Below are 17079 nucleotides of genomic sequence, written 5' to 3'. Positions count from 1 at the left end.
GAGTCATGTTCCTAATTTATTTGTCACATCACCTCTCCCCAGGAGAAGGTGATTAACAGCCTCGAGCCAATATATCCTGGGAAAACATATTCCCTGCTCAGCTGATGTGAATCTCCTTGTCTTATGCATATCGAGGCCAGCCAAAGTCCTGAGGTGAGCAGAACTTCTTCTTTTGGCAGGTTCAAAGGTAAACGTCCTATTAATTGGAGACAAAGATTATGAGAAAGTCAAGATGCTTTATGGTCCCATGCAACTGATCTCAGCTCTCCTAACATCCCTAGGACATGCGAATAATGGTATACAAGACCTGGATGCAATTCTTCAGATTGCCGCTGATATGAGCACAATGCCTTCGTGCCAGCTGCAATCTGACACTGCCCCAGCTGGGCAGGCTGGCTGCCTGACAAGGAAAAGCATTCCATCTCACTGTATATATCTATGCACATCTGTGAAGACAAAGGAAACGGCCGTCATGGGCTTTCCGACCACAGTGGATTTTTTTTTTTAAGCACAAAAAATGCAGACGGGATCTGCTGCGTTCATGACGACATGGAGGTAACAAAAAACCCATCAGCAAGATGAAGAGGTTCTTATATCAGGAAGCTTGCTTGCAAATGTCATATTGTTCTGCTCAGACTCAGTGGATGCTGAGAAATGAGGCGTACAAATACATGCAACGCAACCTGGCAAAGGGGCCGATCCTCCGAGAGCTGGGATACTAAATTGAATGGTGCTTTCTGATGGGCAGAGCTGAAGCACATTCACACTGAAGTTACCCAGCTGCATTAAGTACAATTTACTGTCATTGCAAAGGGGTAACCTGCGTTATCCATGGGATTCTATGCCTTCCTAAAAGCACAAGGGATGTAGGTCTATTTGCAAGGTTATTGCTTCTTTCAAACTGCTGAAATGGGAGGTTGTTAAAACCTCTATCATACTGATCAGACCGTAAAAACAAAATCTTTGTAAAAGAACATGGGAACCACAACAAAGCTGTCCTTTGAAAATTGCACTTCTCCGAATGTTGGGGTACAGTTCTCCAACTCAATGCACAGGGTAAAAATGCATGTAAATGAAAATAACATACAAACATTCATTATATTGGAGGAACTTGCATCTATTCGGCAGCTAGCCTGAGGGTTGTCCTTACTGTCTCATCTATTATGGGATACTCACAGCCCCCCTTTATTACTAAGATGCACACCAGAAGATAATGTTACTGCTGTCCTATAACCATGTTGATGGGGACAATGGAAGGGAAACTACTGAAAGCAGGATGTGACGGGTTCTTGTCTGTGTAGTACAGCCTATGTCTCTAAGAACACAAGAAGAGGCTGCTGGATTAGGCCAATTGTCCCATGGGAAACTGCAGGTGATTGGTCTTGTGTTGAGGTTCGCTTTTAGGCTTCTGGTTGGCCACTGTGAGAACAGGACACTGTACTAGAAGGGGAGCCATGGGACACGGCTATATCATTGCCAAAGGCCTCGTTCACCAACCTTTCCACCTCCCTCAGCTTCTCTGCTTTGCTACCTTGATCTCAAGGAAAGAAACGTCGAAGAAGAAAGAAGAAGAAGAAGAAGAAGAAGAAGAAGAAGAGTAGTAGTAGTAGTAGTAGTAGTTTGGATTTGATATCCCGCCTTTCACTCCCATTGAGGAGTCTCAAAGTGGCTCACATTCTTCTTTCCCTTCCTCCCCCACAACAAACACTCTGTGAGGTGAGTGGGGCTGAGAGACTTCAAAGAAGTGTGACTGGCCCAAGGTCACCCAGCAGCTGCAGGTGGAGGAGCGGAGACGCGAACCCGGTTCCCCAGATTAGGAGACTACCGCTCTTAACCACTACACCACACTGGCTCTCGATTACAGGGGATCCAGGAGCTTATTGCAGGAGGACACACTCATGATTTGTGACCGAGCAAAACACTGGAAAGCCCCCACATAGAATCATAGAATTGTGGAATTAGAAGGGATCTTGAGGGTAATTTTATCCAACTCCCTGCTATGCAAGAATCTTCACAAAAGCCCCAGTAGCCATACTTAAGGTGGTGAAAGCAAAGGCTCCCTGCCCCATAGGCTTAGAAATGTGCAAGCAGCATTAGAGTGGTTCCCCAAGCCCAAGAGTTAATTCAGAAGCATGTCAACAAGGAAATGAACACATTTTCCTCTCCCTTCCCTGCCCTAAGCATTCTTATGACTTACCATATTTTTCGCTATATAAGATGCACCCGACCATAAGACGCACCTAGTTTTTGGAGGAGGAAAACAAGAAAAAAAATATTCTGAATCCCAGAAGCCAGAACAGCAAGAGGGATCGCTGCGCAGTGAAAGCAGCAATCCCTCTTGCTGTTCTGGCTTCTGGGATAGCTGTGCAGCCTGCATTCACTACATAAGACGCACACACATTTCCCCTTACTTTTTAGGAGGGGGAAATTGCATCTTATAGAGCAAAAAATACGGTAGTTGTGGGAACGACATGATGTATTATGAAGCAGGGAAACTGAGAGAAAAGAAGAAGAAGAAGAAGAAGAAGAAGAAGAAGAAGAAGAAGAAGAAGAAGAAGAAGAAGAAGAAGAAGAAGAGTAGTAGTAGTAGTAGTAGTAGTAGTAGTAGTAGTTTGGATTTGATATCCCGCCTTTCACTCCACTTCAGGAGTCTCAAAGTGGCTAACATTCTCCTTTCCCTTCCTCCCCCACAACAAACACTCTGTGAGGTGAGTGGGGCTGAGAGACTTCACAGAAGTGTGACTGGCCCAAGGTCACCCAGCAGCTGCATGTGGAGGAGCGGAGACACGAACCCGGTTCCCCAGATTAGGAGACTACCGCTCTTAACCACTACACCACACTGGCTCCCAATTGAAATGGGCAGATCTTTCCATTCCCATTGGGAAGCAGAGGCAGGTTTAGGGGAGTGCAACCAGTTCACCCACTAGTAGAGGAACGGGGGGCGGGGGGAGCGCACCACCCCCGGCACCATCAGGAAGGGGGTACCATCGAACGCGCCCCCCGGACACGTGCCGTGCACCTCCTGCTGTGCTCCACGCCCCCAGATCGCATGCCATGCCCCCCAGGACGCACACCAGCCCCGCCCCCGCCTGCTCTCTGCCCCCGCTGCCGGAGCATGCAGCTTCACCACTCGGTTCACCATCACTGGGTGCCGAGCCTACAGGGCACCGCAGAGGGCATGGCAATAATGACTTAGAACAGAAGGTGATATGTGGCAGGTCCCAAATTTTGGCATTGCAGAAAGCACCGCTGAAATTTGAAAACCCAAAGTCTGCCACTGTGTGGGATCACAATTTATCTCAAAGAGAGTGTTCTGGCTGCAGCTGCTCCTGTTGGGACATCCAGTGACAACACATTTGAACTTGCTGGAGCCAACAAGAGTGGAGAAACAAATGTAAATGTATCCTTGTACAGTTGGATTAGGGACGCAGGTGGCGCTGCGGGTTAAACCACAGAGCCTAGGACTTGCCTATCAGAAGGTCGGCGGTTCGAATCCCTGCAACGCGGTGAGCTCCTGTTGCTCGGTTCCTGCTCCTGCCAACCTAGCAGTTTGAAAGCACATCAAAGTGCAAGTAGATAAATAGGTACCGCTCTGCCGGGAAGGTAAACAGCGTTTTGGTGCGCTGCTCTGGTTTGCCAGAAGCGGCTTAGTCATGCTGGCCACATGACCCGGAAGCTGTACGCCGGCTCCCTTGGCCAATAAAGGGAGATGAGCGCCGCAACCCCAGAGTCGGTCACAACTGGACCTAATGGTCAGGGGACCCTTTACCCCTGATAGTTTCTACAGACATCCCTCTCTATCCTCTTTCCAGGGAAGCAACCATTAAGTGAGTTCAATGGCACATGCCATCCAGGCAAAAGTGCTCAGGGGGTGTGACTTGGCCCCGGAAGCCAGATGCAGCGGCTTGGAGGACCAAATATGCCCCCAGGACCTGAGGTCCCCCACCTGTAGTGTGGACAGTAGTGAGCTAGAAGGACCAATCCTCTGCCTTAGGATAGCTCAGCTTCCGGTGTGCTTCCTTCACAGCCTTGCAAAGGCCCCACTCACAGACTTGTCAAAGAGTCACTGGCTGTATTAGAAGTCTTGAAAAGGCAACAAAGGCTTTTGTTTGGCTCTCAAAACCATTTTTCACCACCTCGGTAAGGCTGGAATATCACCTTGGGAAATGTTGTTTTTTTTTAATAAAAAAGAACGAACGAAAGAAAACCCAACACCCATCTCCGAAAAGACACTCTGTGACAGGATTTTTGTGACTCACGCTTTTTAGGGGGAAGCCAGAGTCAAATTCTGACATCTGCTTAAGAGGTTCTAGCATTTCAAACATGAATTAAGTGTCCTGGTGGAATTGTTTGGGGCTGTTTATTTTAAAAGAGGCTGCCTCGGCTCAATGATGATTGAGTTGATATAGCATGAAAGAAAACTGGTACTACAACAATGCAAATATCACGTCACGGGCTGGGGGCTGGGTGGAATCTGAAAGCTTGGCCCTCAAAACACATGCCAATAGCACAAGTGCTTTAAAAGATCAGAGCTTAAGAAATCAATCACTTGCACTGTGCAAGTCAGAACACAACTTCTTTCCAAAATTCAATTAAATCAATATGCAACTTGTTGGGGGGGGGGGGACTTGACTCCACTGACATATATGGCAACATTCTCATTGACTAAAATAGATTTTTAACACCTCATTGCCTGCTTTTCTCTAAGCTACAGGCAATTTTTTTAAAAAAAACAACCCAGAAACTAGATGGCGTTTGGACTGGTTCACACCTGCAGTTTATCACTTGGTGACTAAAACACCAAGTGATGGTTCCAGGTGTTGAATGGACTTTCATTATCCCCATGCATGGTTTCAAAAGCAATGCCCTTCAATAGAGTGCGGTCACATGAAACAGTAAAGGTAAAGGTAAAGGGACCCCTGACCATTAGGTCCAGTCGTGGCCGACTCTGGGGTTGTGGCGCTCATCTCACTTTATTGGCCGAGGGAGCCAGCGTATGTGGCCAGCATGACTAAGCCACTTCTGGCGAACCAGAGCAGCGCATGGAAACCCTGTTTACCTTCCCACTGGAGTGGTACCTATTTATCTACTTGCACTTTGACGTGCTTTCGAACTGCTAGGTTGGCAGGAGCTGGGACCAAGCAACAGGAGCTCACCCCATCACAGGGATACGAACCGCTGACCTTCTGATCGGCAAGTCCTAAGCTCTGTGGTTTAACCCACAGCGCCACCCACGTTCCTCACATGAAACAGAGCAGCCATCAATTGAAGGCGCTGGTTTTAACCTTTCAAAGACCTAAATGGCCTGGTTAACCCTAGTTCATAAGGTCCCCATCTGAGGTCCCTGCAGGTCTGTGGCAAGGCAAGATGGCACTCAAGGTAGAAACATTTCTGGAGCTCTTCCAAGAAAGCTCAGAGGGCACCCATCTCTGTTAGTTTAGGCTATGTTGTTGGCTGTGGTCTTATTATATTTCATAAATCTTTATAAAACGCCAAACCATTGCACTGTGGAGAGCATATTAACTTATGGTCTGTGTGTGTGGTTTGGGAGCTGCACGGCCAGGGAAAAAACAATGCTGTCCAGGGTTGTAAAGACTGCAGAGAGAATAATTGGGTGCTCTCTTCCCACCTTGGATCAAATCTATGCTTCCAGGTGCCATAAGAAAGCGGCAGAGATAGTGCAGGATAGTACGCACCCTGGAAATGATCTCTTTCAGCTTCTGCCTTCTGGAAGAAGGTATAGGGTTATAAAGGCCAGGACTAGCCGCCTGAGAAACAGTTTCTACGCAAACGCAATTCTGGTTCTAAACGCAGCATAAGGGGTCTCTATAGTATAGTGTATTTTTTAGTATAGTGTATTTTATAGTATAGTATAGTTATTTTAAAATGGGGTTTCAGAGTTTTTAGGGGTTTTTATTTTTAGGGGGACGCGGGTGGCGCTGTGAGTAAAACCTCAGTGCCTAGGACTTGCTGATCGCAAGGTCGGCGGTTCGAATCCCCGCAGCGGGGTGAGCTCCCGTCTTTCGGTCCCAGCTCCTGCCCACCTAGCAGTTCGAAAGCACTCTTAAGTGCAAGTAGATAAATAGGGACCGTTTTTTAGCAGGAAGGTAAACGGCGTTTCCGTGTGCTGCGCTGGTACCGGCTCGCCAGAGCAGCTTCGTCACGCTGGCCACGTGACCCGGAAGTGTCTCCGGACAGCGCTGGCCCCCGGCCTCTTAAGTGAGATGGGCGCACAACCCTAGAGTCGGACACGACTGGCCCGTACGGGCAGGGGTACCTTTACCTTTACCTATAGTGTATTTTAAAATGGGGTTTCAGAGTTTTTAGGGGGGGTTGGATGTTTTATGTAGTTTTTCAATTTCATTGTTCTGTATGGGACAATGACAATAAAAATATTGGATATCGTATATATCGTATAAACTAGCTCCCCAACATTTTGTAAACCACTCTGGAATGTTGCAGTTATTTATTTAAAAAATTAATCACATTTAAGAAGATGGAGTTCTATGCATTGGTTCACGAAGTAGCCGAAAATTATACCTAACCCCTAAATCACAGGATTTTAGCCACAGACTAGAACTCCCACCAGCCTCTGCCAGTGTGGCCAATGATCACAAGCGGTGGAGATTGTCATCCATCAACATCTGGAGAGGTGACCACAGTGGTTACCTCTGATTTATGGGAAGCACTTATTTGGGTCCTTAACTGTGTGCTTGTCCATCATTAAACATTTCAAGGACACTGTCAGAGCCACCCGTTGGTCCCAGCTCACAAGAGACCCAAGTCCAATCCAGTTTATTTACAAAAGTCTTTATTGAAGATCATTGCTCCTTTTACATTCCATCTCCGTGGCTCTACGTCTGTAACATTAGACCGCTGAAGTCCCCTCTGAGTCGGTACCGCCTCTACACCAGTTTAAGAGGCTTGTGCTGGACCACCTCTTCCTCTCCTTCCTCTTCCGCAGGGTCTTTCTGCCCCCCTGGGTTCCCTCCCACCGGGACTCGCCCGAGGCTGAATCCTCTGACGCCTCTTCCCCCTCCTTCGCGCTTTGGGGCCGGGCTCCTCCCCAGGGCTCTCCTCACTTCCGCGCGCCTCCACATTTGAACTTGGCGCGCGTACGTTGCTTCTGACCTTTCTCTCGACCGCTACACTGCTCCCAGTGCTACTCTCCGCCCCTTCCGGCAGAGCGCCCTGCTCCGATCTCCTCCCCCTGTCTCCTTCTTGCTCTGCTCCCTCTGACACACTCGTAACTCCACCCCCTTCACTCCGTTCCGGCGGAGAAACCGGCCCCGATCTCCCACTCCCACTGGGGGCTCTCCTCTCGCTCCCCTGCTCCTGATTGCTCCCCCCTTGGGCTCCCCTTGGTCTGACCAGGGGGGCTCCCTTTTGGGAGTCCTCTGACTCACTGGACAGACTCATGGACGACCTTTGGTCATTGTCATCCTCCTCCTCGTCTCTCTGGGATTCTTCCCCCTCGCTCTCTGTCTCCTCCCCCATCTGCCCTTCTCTCCCTGAAACCCTGACAGACACACATATCCAGCTGAACGTGTGAACAGAGCTTCCTTTCAGAAGATGCGATGGGGCTGTCTAAAATGTGGGGAGCACAAAGGCTTTGTGATGTTTCCGTAGTGAGCAAAGGCCAAATTCTCCAGAGGAAGCTTATCCCTCCCTCTCTTCCGCCTGGAGGTGCTCTATTCCAGGCCAATATACACTCGCATATGGAAGCATTAGCACTGGCTGATTTGGAAGGAGCATTGGAAATGAAATGATAGCAGAGTAAATGTCAACGCATTCAGTGTGACACAGTGAGCACCAGATCTTAAACAGCTTCATCATTGTGGCATTTACTGTATCCTGAAATAATATTAATCCCACTGTTGTCCTTCTTGATGGAATCATCCATGAATATGCTTTATGGCACTGGCCAAAGTGCTAATAGGTTAAAAGAACAACCCATTCAGTGTTCCACTAAATTAAGGTCGCTTCATGGGATTTAATGAAACAAAGTGCTGGATGGAGTTTTCAAAGGACGTTCTTGTAATTCATGTCTATTTAGGGCTCCTACTAACCAGAAATCTAATTTCTTCTAGTAAAATAGCTTTTTGTGAAGCCCGGCCATGTGAGAAAGAGACTTTAAAGGGCAACGATCAGAAGATCTTGACTATAATACTTTGTTATTTCACAAATCACTTTTCAGGTTGGCGGGGGCGAATGAGGAGCAGAATTTAAAGTCCTAAAATTAATCAGACCCTGTTTAATCCTGTTATTTTTACTACAGCAGTGCAGAGACAACCCAACCTGTTCTGTTGCACACAAATAAGATGTAGGTTCCCTCCCCTATTTTACCAGGGAACAAAGAAGAGGATTGATATGGGAAATATTTCGTCCCACAAATGGAAGCATCTACTTCTTTTTAAATATTTATCTTACTATAACCTTCCCATCAAAACCATAGTTACAGTTCAGTTCTCTAAAAGCAAGACTTCTGAGCCACTCACTCTACAGTTACATGGGGTCTTTCAGATTGCTTCCAGGTTGAGTTGGAGACAAAATCTCAACCGAAACACATCACCCTAGTGGATTAGTAAGTGGGCGACTCTGTATTTTTGAATCCTATCGCAGTAGGATTTGTTTGGAAATGTATCGTAGCCAAAAGGCATAAGAGAAGGTAACTCCAACAGTAAATGCCATCAACAGCTCTGTTGCCTGATGGGATATTCCACCCAGGGAAATCTAAAACACTTTCCAGGCAGCCACCCGTATGAAGACAAAAGGAAGCAACTGAGACACAGCAGAGATCTTGCTTGGGAAAAGAAATGAGCATTTCTAAATTGGAGGTTAACTGACATGTTTATTCAGTCTATCAAATGTTCAGAAAGGCAGCTCCTTGAAGGAAAGAACCATGACCCAGAGGCAGAAAGAGAGAGCAGAATTATCCTTAAAACTCACATTTATTTATTACAATTATTTCTATCTGGCCTTTTGTGATACTAATCTTTCCAAGGCAGCTTAAAGGTAGGTGAGTGAGTGAGTGAGTGAGTGAGTGAGTGAGTGAGTGAGTGAGATCCAACAAACAATTGTTGTTGTTTAGTCGTTTAGTCATGTCCGACTCTTCATGACCCCATGGACCAGAGCACGCCAGGCCCTCCTGCCTTCCACTGACTCCCGCAGTTTGGTCAAACTCATGCTAGTAGCTTCGAGAACACTGTCCAACCATCTCGTCCTCTGTCATCCCCTTCTCCTTGTGCCCTCCATTTTTTCCAACATCAGGGTCTTTCCCAGGGAGTCTTCTCTTCTCATGAGGTGGCCAAAATATTGGAGCCTCAGCTTCGGGATCTGTCCTTCCAGTGAGCACTCAGGGCTGATTTCCTTCAGAATGGATAGGTTTGATCTTCTCGCAGTCCATGGGACTCTCAAGAGTCTAACCCAGCACCAGAATTCAAAAGCATCAATTCTTCAGCGATCAGCCTTCTTGATGGTCCAGCTCTCACTTCCATACATCACTACTGGGAAAACCATAGCTTTTACTATACGGACCTTTGTTGGCAAGGTGATGAAAATGTCATTGGATTCTTCCCACAGGGCAGTTGGTGGTAGCATGTCCTAGTGGGTGGAGGAGATAGTTGACACCAGGCAGGCTCTGAAATGGTTTTCCATCACCTGCCTCTCTCAGTCTCCAAGTGGTGTGAGGTTGAAGGACTCACCCAGGGTTCATGTTTCCTTTTGGAAATGGAGACTGTGGTGTCTTTAGGATATATGGTTGATCTGCACATATCTAGAACGTGAGGCTATGATGGAGGGGCTCACAGCATCAGCCCCCTCAAAAGGGTCTTGTTTCTCCCATAACAGCAGCATTGAAGTCAAACAAACATCAAAAATTGCTCTCTGACCCTCTCTCCAGCTGGCTGCTTTTCTTCTTGGTCACATCATTCCTCTGACTTTATTCTTTCTCACTATTTTGCTTCCCACCCAGGCTATGACTCTCACCAGGAAGCTTGTCTGTGTTTACCTGGAAGGTGTTGTAATTTTCTTGACTAGCTTGTGAGACATGGAGAAGGTTGGCTCAGAAATTATGGTTTGATTCACATATGCCTGGTAAACAGACTCTCTGGTGTGACCCTAAACTAAAAAAATAGTGGGGAACCTTTCTTTGGGGGAAACGAGCTGATTGGGGGAAAATAACAAATTTCTCCCCTTTTCTTATCTGATGGGAGTACACTCTCTCCTGTCAGGTGCAAACTGGCAGTATTTGTAATTTAAACATCTGTTGCCTACTTTGGCCCTGAAGCACTAAGTGCCTTTGAAATCCCTGCATTCTTGGATGACATAAAGGCTTCTGAACAACATCCTAAGCCAGTAATATGTCTTTACCAAACCCTAAGAGACAAGTCTAAACCAGATCTGGAGGGACTCAGGGTAGAATGAGCATCCGGTTCACATATCGCAATGGAAAAAACATCGGCCTCTCTCAGGCTGATTTTCACAGATATTATCTTGGGTTTGATACCCAATTGTATTCAGAGTTTCTTGGTCTCCACTCTGTCTTTCTAGGAAAAAAATCAACTAGCACTGACAAATGCTGTTATTTAGTCCTGTACTGAAGTCAGAGGTCATCAGCCACATCAATATGGTTTCATGAGATCTTATCTTATCAGATACTAGCCCTTTGGAACCTGTCAGGAGGGCAATTTAACTTGTTTCTGAGGATATTCATAGTGGCTAAACATCAAATGTGGGGATCAGCAAACTTTTTCAACAGGGGGCCAATCCACTGTCCCTCAGACCTTGTGGGGGGCCAGGCTATATGGGGGGGGATGAACAAATTCCTATGCCCCACAAATAACCCAGAGATGCATTTTAAATAAAAGCACACATTCTACTCATGTAAAAACACCAGGCAGGCCCCACAAATAACCTAGAGATGCATTTTAAATAAAAGCACAAATTCTACTCATGTAAAAACACCAGGCAGGCCCCACAAATAACCCAGAGATGCATTTTAAATAAAAGGACACATTCTACTCATGTAAAAACACACTGATTCCCAGACTGTCCATGGGCCGGATTTAGAAGGCGATTGGGCCAGATCCGGCCCCTGGGCCTTAGTTTGCCTACCCATGATCTAATGTTTCAATACTGAGAAGATAAGTCTACCACCACCATCCTGACCACACAATGAACAGATGACATGATTCAACTGTCAGCATATGATAAGATGACTTTCCATAAACACAAGAAAGATGGGAAGTTCTCTGATATATGGACTCCTTTTCAGTGATGCCCAAACTTTTTTCAGAGAGGGCCAGATTTGATGAAGTGAAGGGCCGTGGGGGCCGACCAAAGGACCAACCAAAGTTGTTGAGCTTTTTTTTAGGATTTTACCCCCCGAAATGGACTTGCTTTATATAGATCTAGTTTGTCTGGACCACCAACTATTCGCCCTGCTCTCACACCTCCCCCTTACTTCTACATATCAGACACTTTTTTAAAAGTTATGATTAAGTTTGTATTGTTTGGCTGCATTTATTTCTTTTTGGAAAATTCAATAAGCGATTATAAATAACAGAAAATCATTTCTGGAGAAAGCAAATGTTAAGGGTGGCTAACACAAAAGTCCCCAGTGCAACCCATCTGGAATTTGGTAGGGTTAGTTTCCTGTGTATGAGCTACCATGTCTCCAAATTTCATACCCCTAAATGAAAAATCAGGATGCTACTTCAGTACATGCTTGGGGTAACCAAGTTCAAACCTTAGCCTGAAACTCAAGTTCCTTTAGGTAAGCCATTCTTATCTCAGCCTCAACCACTTAGCTGTAAAATGGGAACACTAAAAAGTGGCTTGCCTTACATTATTTTTGCAAAACTTCTCCTGATATAATGCCCATTAAGCCTTCCGGAAAAAAAATACTACATATACATAACATGTGTTTTTACCCGCAAATCACATATGAGACTTTGCAGCAACTTGAGGAATCATGATGCATTTCCAGTTTTTCAAATTATCCAACTTTTATCTAATACATTATTTCAATTGTCCAGTCCAGCATTTTGAAGTATCTTCCATGTTTGGCTGGTCCTGCTGGCAGTATCTTAATGGTCCATGACCAAACTGTGACCTAGAGACTACAGAATAAAGAAACAAAATCCCATCTCAAATGAGCAAGCTGTGGGTCTACAGCAAATCTGGTGGTCGCCATGATGGGAAGAAGAGAATTTTACAATACAACAATAAACACTGCCAAACCGTACCACGCTGATTCTCGGCCATTACGTGCCCCTTCGACGGCCCATCTGTCACAGAGTTGAGACCTTTAGAAGCTGTTTAAGAAAATGTTAAATAAGATGGCATTCAGCAGTGCAAAATGCTTGACTGGATAATACAACAAGAAAGGGAACTAGCCCGCTGGTAGGTTTGATATAATGCTTAGCGCTGCAGATTGAAGGCTTTCAGAGAACAAGAGATGAGGATCCCCCGCCTGTTGCTTTGAATATCAGCAAAGTGTGCCGGGGAGCCTAGAATCAGAGCCCCCTCCCCAGCTGGGAGCCAGGCAGCAAACAGCATACCGCAAGCCCCTACAGAGGGGAATGGGGGGCAGGGGACAGAGACAAGGCATAAAATGGGTACCAGAAGGGAAGAGGGAAAGATGTTGCCTCTGTTTGTCTTATTACCTTTTAATCTTCAAGTAGAAGGTCTTCATTTCCTTTTTAAAAAAAAATAATAATTTTTATTAACTGGCCAATCACATCAAATTAAATCACACCACATAAATTCCGAATTACAAAGCCAAATTTTGAATTTTGTTGGGGGGACCCATACTTCAAGATCCGAAGGGGAATTCTGATCATCTTCTTGCTGCTGTGTTAATGTCCAAATCAGTCCAGACAGAGTTCGTAATTCTATCCCATCTTATCTTGCTATTTCCACATCACATCATGTTCATATATTTTCTCTTTTTTCTTTATGATCTCTTCTGACAGTCTCCTTAAGCCGATGAACACCAATAGTAATAATAGTCCTGTGTGAATTTTCCGTTCTTCCAATCCTCAAATCCAGATAGTTTCCATATATCATCTCCTTCATAGATAACATCGCTCTTTCCATCATAATCTTACGAAACTGTCGCTCTTAAGTCCCACTGAAGGTCTTCATTTCCTTTATAATAAATTTTTATTAAATTTTTCCATAAAATCTCCAATCATACAAATTTCCACATCACATATTTTAACTTATTGGACCTCCCTCAACTCCTCTGACAATCATCCGTAGTTAAATTTCTATCTTCACATTCCTTAATTATAGTATCGCCTTTAAATAAAAATTTTCTGTCCTCATTTACATTCTTGCAATATTCCTTATTTTTTCACAAAGCTTCTTTAAAACACACTAGCGTTGTATGTTCCTCACATACAGTTTTCAAATATTCTCTGAATTTTCCCCAGTCCTCTAAAAACTTATGGTCTGTTTGGAATCTAATTTTTCCAGTTAATTTGTCCAGTTCTGCATAGTCTGTTAGTTTTGTTCTCCATTCTTCCAAAGTCGGTACTTCTTCTTGTTTCCATTTGGAAACAAAATGGAAGGTCTTCATTTCCATCCATCCATCCAACCCCACGAACTCTCAGTAAGAACAGTCATCCTCTGTGAGATACTTCACATTATTCATGTGTATGAAAGGTACACCTACATGTGAAAGCAACAAGCACTATATGCAGGGGGGCCGGGCCACCCCCTCCTTCCTGCCCCTGCTGAAGCTCTGCTTACTGGAGTTGCACAACTGTAGCTTCTGGTGAGATCTCATGAGATTGCGTGGGGCTCTCACAAGATCTCGCGAGAAGCCACTGCAACTGCTTCTCCTTGCTTCTCTGGCAGCAGAGGGAGGAAACATCTCCGGAGGCACCCCTTGGATTCTGCCGCCTGAGGCGTCTGTCTCAGTCTGCCTCATGGATGGGCCAGTGCTGATTCTATGCAAAGATGAGTATCCAAGTCAAGGTTCAGCATGGTCAGACATCTGCCAAATAGCCACTGACAAGAGCGCCTCTGAACCGGCTCCTCCTGCTCACCTGTGCAACCTGTTTGCTTCTTCACCTGCCTCTTGCTTTGACCCAGAAAACAGTGGTGGTGAGGAGGAGCCATAGATATGCCTGTCTACTTGCTGGTTGGCCCTCTGCCTTAAAAGCAGGCAGGTGGAAGCAGTGAAGAGGAAGAAGAGGAGCAGGGGCAGATGGTGATAATGGTAGGGAGGTGGTACAATCACTCAAGGCAAGGGAGCCCATGAAGGATGTCTGGCCCAAGGGCCCTACTACACTGAATATCATCCATGCTAGCTCAACAGCGAGATCCATTCAATATGGATATGTGTTTATGTAATGCATGAGACAGGCTTCTGTTGGTAAGGACATAGGGAACCTACCTAATTTGCCCTTTCCAAATCAATAATTGGTCTGAAGCACAGCCATCCTTTGAAATCCACACGTCTCCGAATTTTGCAATTCCATTCCCCAACAAAGTAATGTGTACAAAAATGCATATAGTGGGGTAGCATGTGCATAAAAATGCCACATATTAGCCAAATATATCCCAAAAAAGTGTTATACTGGAAGAAATTGTCTTGTAGAAATATATCTATTGGCAAAACTGAATACAGATGTATATGCTACAAGAAATTCACACTAAAATGCTGGCGAATTTTCATGAGGACTTTTTTTATTTTAAAAATGCAAACTGATGTGGAAATGTGGAAAACTGGTCTTGTGGAAAACTGGGGGGGGTGAGAAACTGGCTGATTTGCTCAACTCTTTGCTGCGACAAAAAGCCATTTACAAGTTTGTTGTGAAAAGTGACCATCTGATGACATGCCTTTCTCTGCTTTATAATTGCACTGCGAACAACAAAAAAATGGGTTGGGGGAATCTGGCATTCATATAAGCAAGACTTAATGTGAGAATTTCATGAAGGGCGGCTGAGACCAAAGAGACATGCTAATGGGATCTAGAGTTGGCTTCTCCCAGCACTTTGGCTCACAAGAGAGCAATCCCATGTCCACTCCACTGAAAGGACACTCAGACGTGTGACTACTTTAGAGACAAATTGTGCGTCACCTGTAAAACATATGCAACAGCCTCAACGGCCATTTTTATTAACAAAAACCGGTTTGAGAGCTAAATATTTTCAGGAGTGATGTAGACGACGAGGCCGGTGCTTAATTTCCCCCCTGCCTGTTGCCCCACCCACCCACCCTCTCTCCAATACAAATCATTCTCACAACTCTGTTTTGTCCTGCAAGGTCACAGATACCTTTGCCAAAACTTTTGAACCTAGGCCAAGAGGCTGGAGGCAGCCAATATCAGGATTAATAACCTATCTCTGCCCAGAGCTGCTTCATAGGACAATCAGATGTCCTTCTTTACAGAGCTTAGTCCTCTGCTGGAAGGCCTCCTCCATTCAAAGGGCTATCCAGTCCAAGTCTGGTTTAGAAGCAAAGAACTATAAGAAGAATGAAATGGGGCCTTGAAGCTGAACATCAGTACTTAGCACCGGGTTAGCACACTAAGCAGCCACGCAGACCAACTAGTGGTGAGATGGATTTCTATTTAAATGATAGTCACTGTTTCTAAATTTGCATCTATAAATCTAAATCAGCACATGCAAAGCTTCTGCCTTCTATTTGGAAGTGACCATTTCCCCCTTTTTTGGCAACACCACATTTCCGCTGCAATTTTTGCTCACTTGGCCCTGATTTGTACAGGAGTAGAAGCAGCATCCAAGCTTGAAAGGCATGAGACGAAGTCTGGTAACAATAAACTTCCCTGTCTCTTCTTCACTCAGCATTGAATACAGCGAGAGGCCTTTTTCTTCTAAGCTGACCTAAATAATGCAGTGTGAGGTAATATGAGAGCTTGCATGTGGGACTCGCATTTCGACAATGCTAATCTGACCCCAGCTCCTCCCTGAGATGCCTTGCTCGCACAATCATTAGTTAACTTCAAAGGAGCAGTTGACAACCTTCTGCAATGCACAGTAAAAGCCAAAAAGATCAATTACCAAAATGCTTAGTATGCAAACTGTATCCACAAGCACACGATGGCTCTTTGAAGACAAATAACTTCATTGTTTGTAACTGAGACAATGAAGCTGCTGAGTTGGGGGACAGAGGAAGGGAGGGAGAGGTTTAAGCCCAGACAGGAAGCGAGCTAGCATGCTCTGCTTAAAGGTAAGGTAGAGAGGTACAACATTTGAAGGGTTAAGGAAACTTCTAACTCTAGAACTGGCAATTAAGGCTATATCTGCATCTTACATTCAAAGCACAGTTATACCACTCCAGCAGTCATGGCTTCTACCAAAGAATCTTGGGATCTGGAGTTTATCAGGCATAGTTTGTTAATTCCTCTCATAGACCTACAATTCCCAAAGTTCCCTGGGAAGAACCATTGATGGCTAAATGACTCTGGGAATTGTTACTCTATGAGAGGATCAAGAATCTCAGCATCCTTAATAAGCTACACATCCTGGGAATCTTAAAATGGTACAATGGTGGTTTAAATGCATGGTGTTTATGTGGTCTTGGAAGAGACAGCCACGGGCCCTTTTGTGAGGCTCTAGTCTACTCAATAATATTCCAGGGCTTTCCCTGAAATTTAATCTTCCCCTTTTTTAAAAGTAAGTCTGTAACTCTTTTTACTTATGGTGACATGAGATGACGCATGAAGCCAATATTCTGCCCAATTGCTCACATAAATATCTTGACTGTTTTTCTGACCCTTCTTGTACAGTGGGTCACTGTTTTGCTTAGGCCTCCTTGCCACAGTATTCAACTAAGTTCAGAGTAGACCCACTGAAATTAATAAGCGTAACGAAGGTAGGTTCATTAATTTCAATAGGTCTGTTCTGCTTAAAACTTAGTTGAATGCCATGCTTTGTCGCCATCGCCAAGGAAGAAATATATCACCAAAAAGGAGACACAAAAAGTGTTCCAATCGCATCTGCTAATTTTATATCAAATTACTATTTTTTAAATGGGAATACAAGAGGGCCATCCTCTGTAGAGCAGGGAGTATGTCCAGCATACCTGTCCCTCGAACTGCA

The sequence above is a fragment of the Podarcis melisellensis genome (assembly GCF_964234715.1).
Source record: "Podarcis melisellensis genome assembly, chromosome: 3".
Taxonomy (NCBI): Eukaryota; Metazoa; Chordata; class Lepidosauria; order Squamata; family Lacertidae; genus Podarcis; species Podarcis melisellensis.
Note: the sequence above shows the minus strand (reverse complement) of the source record.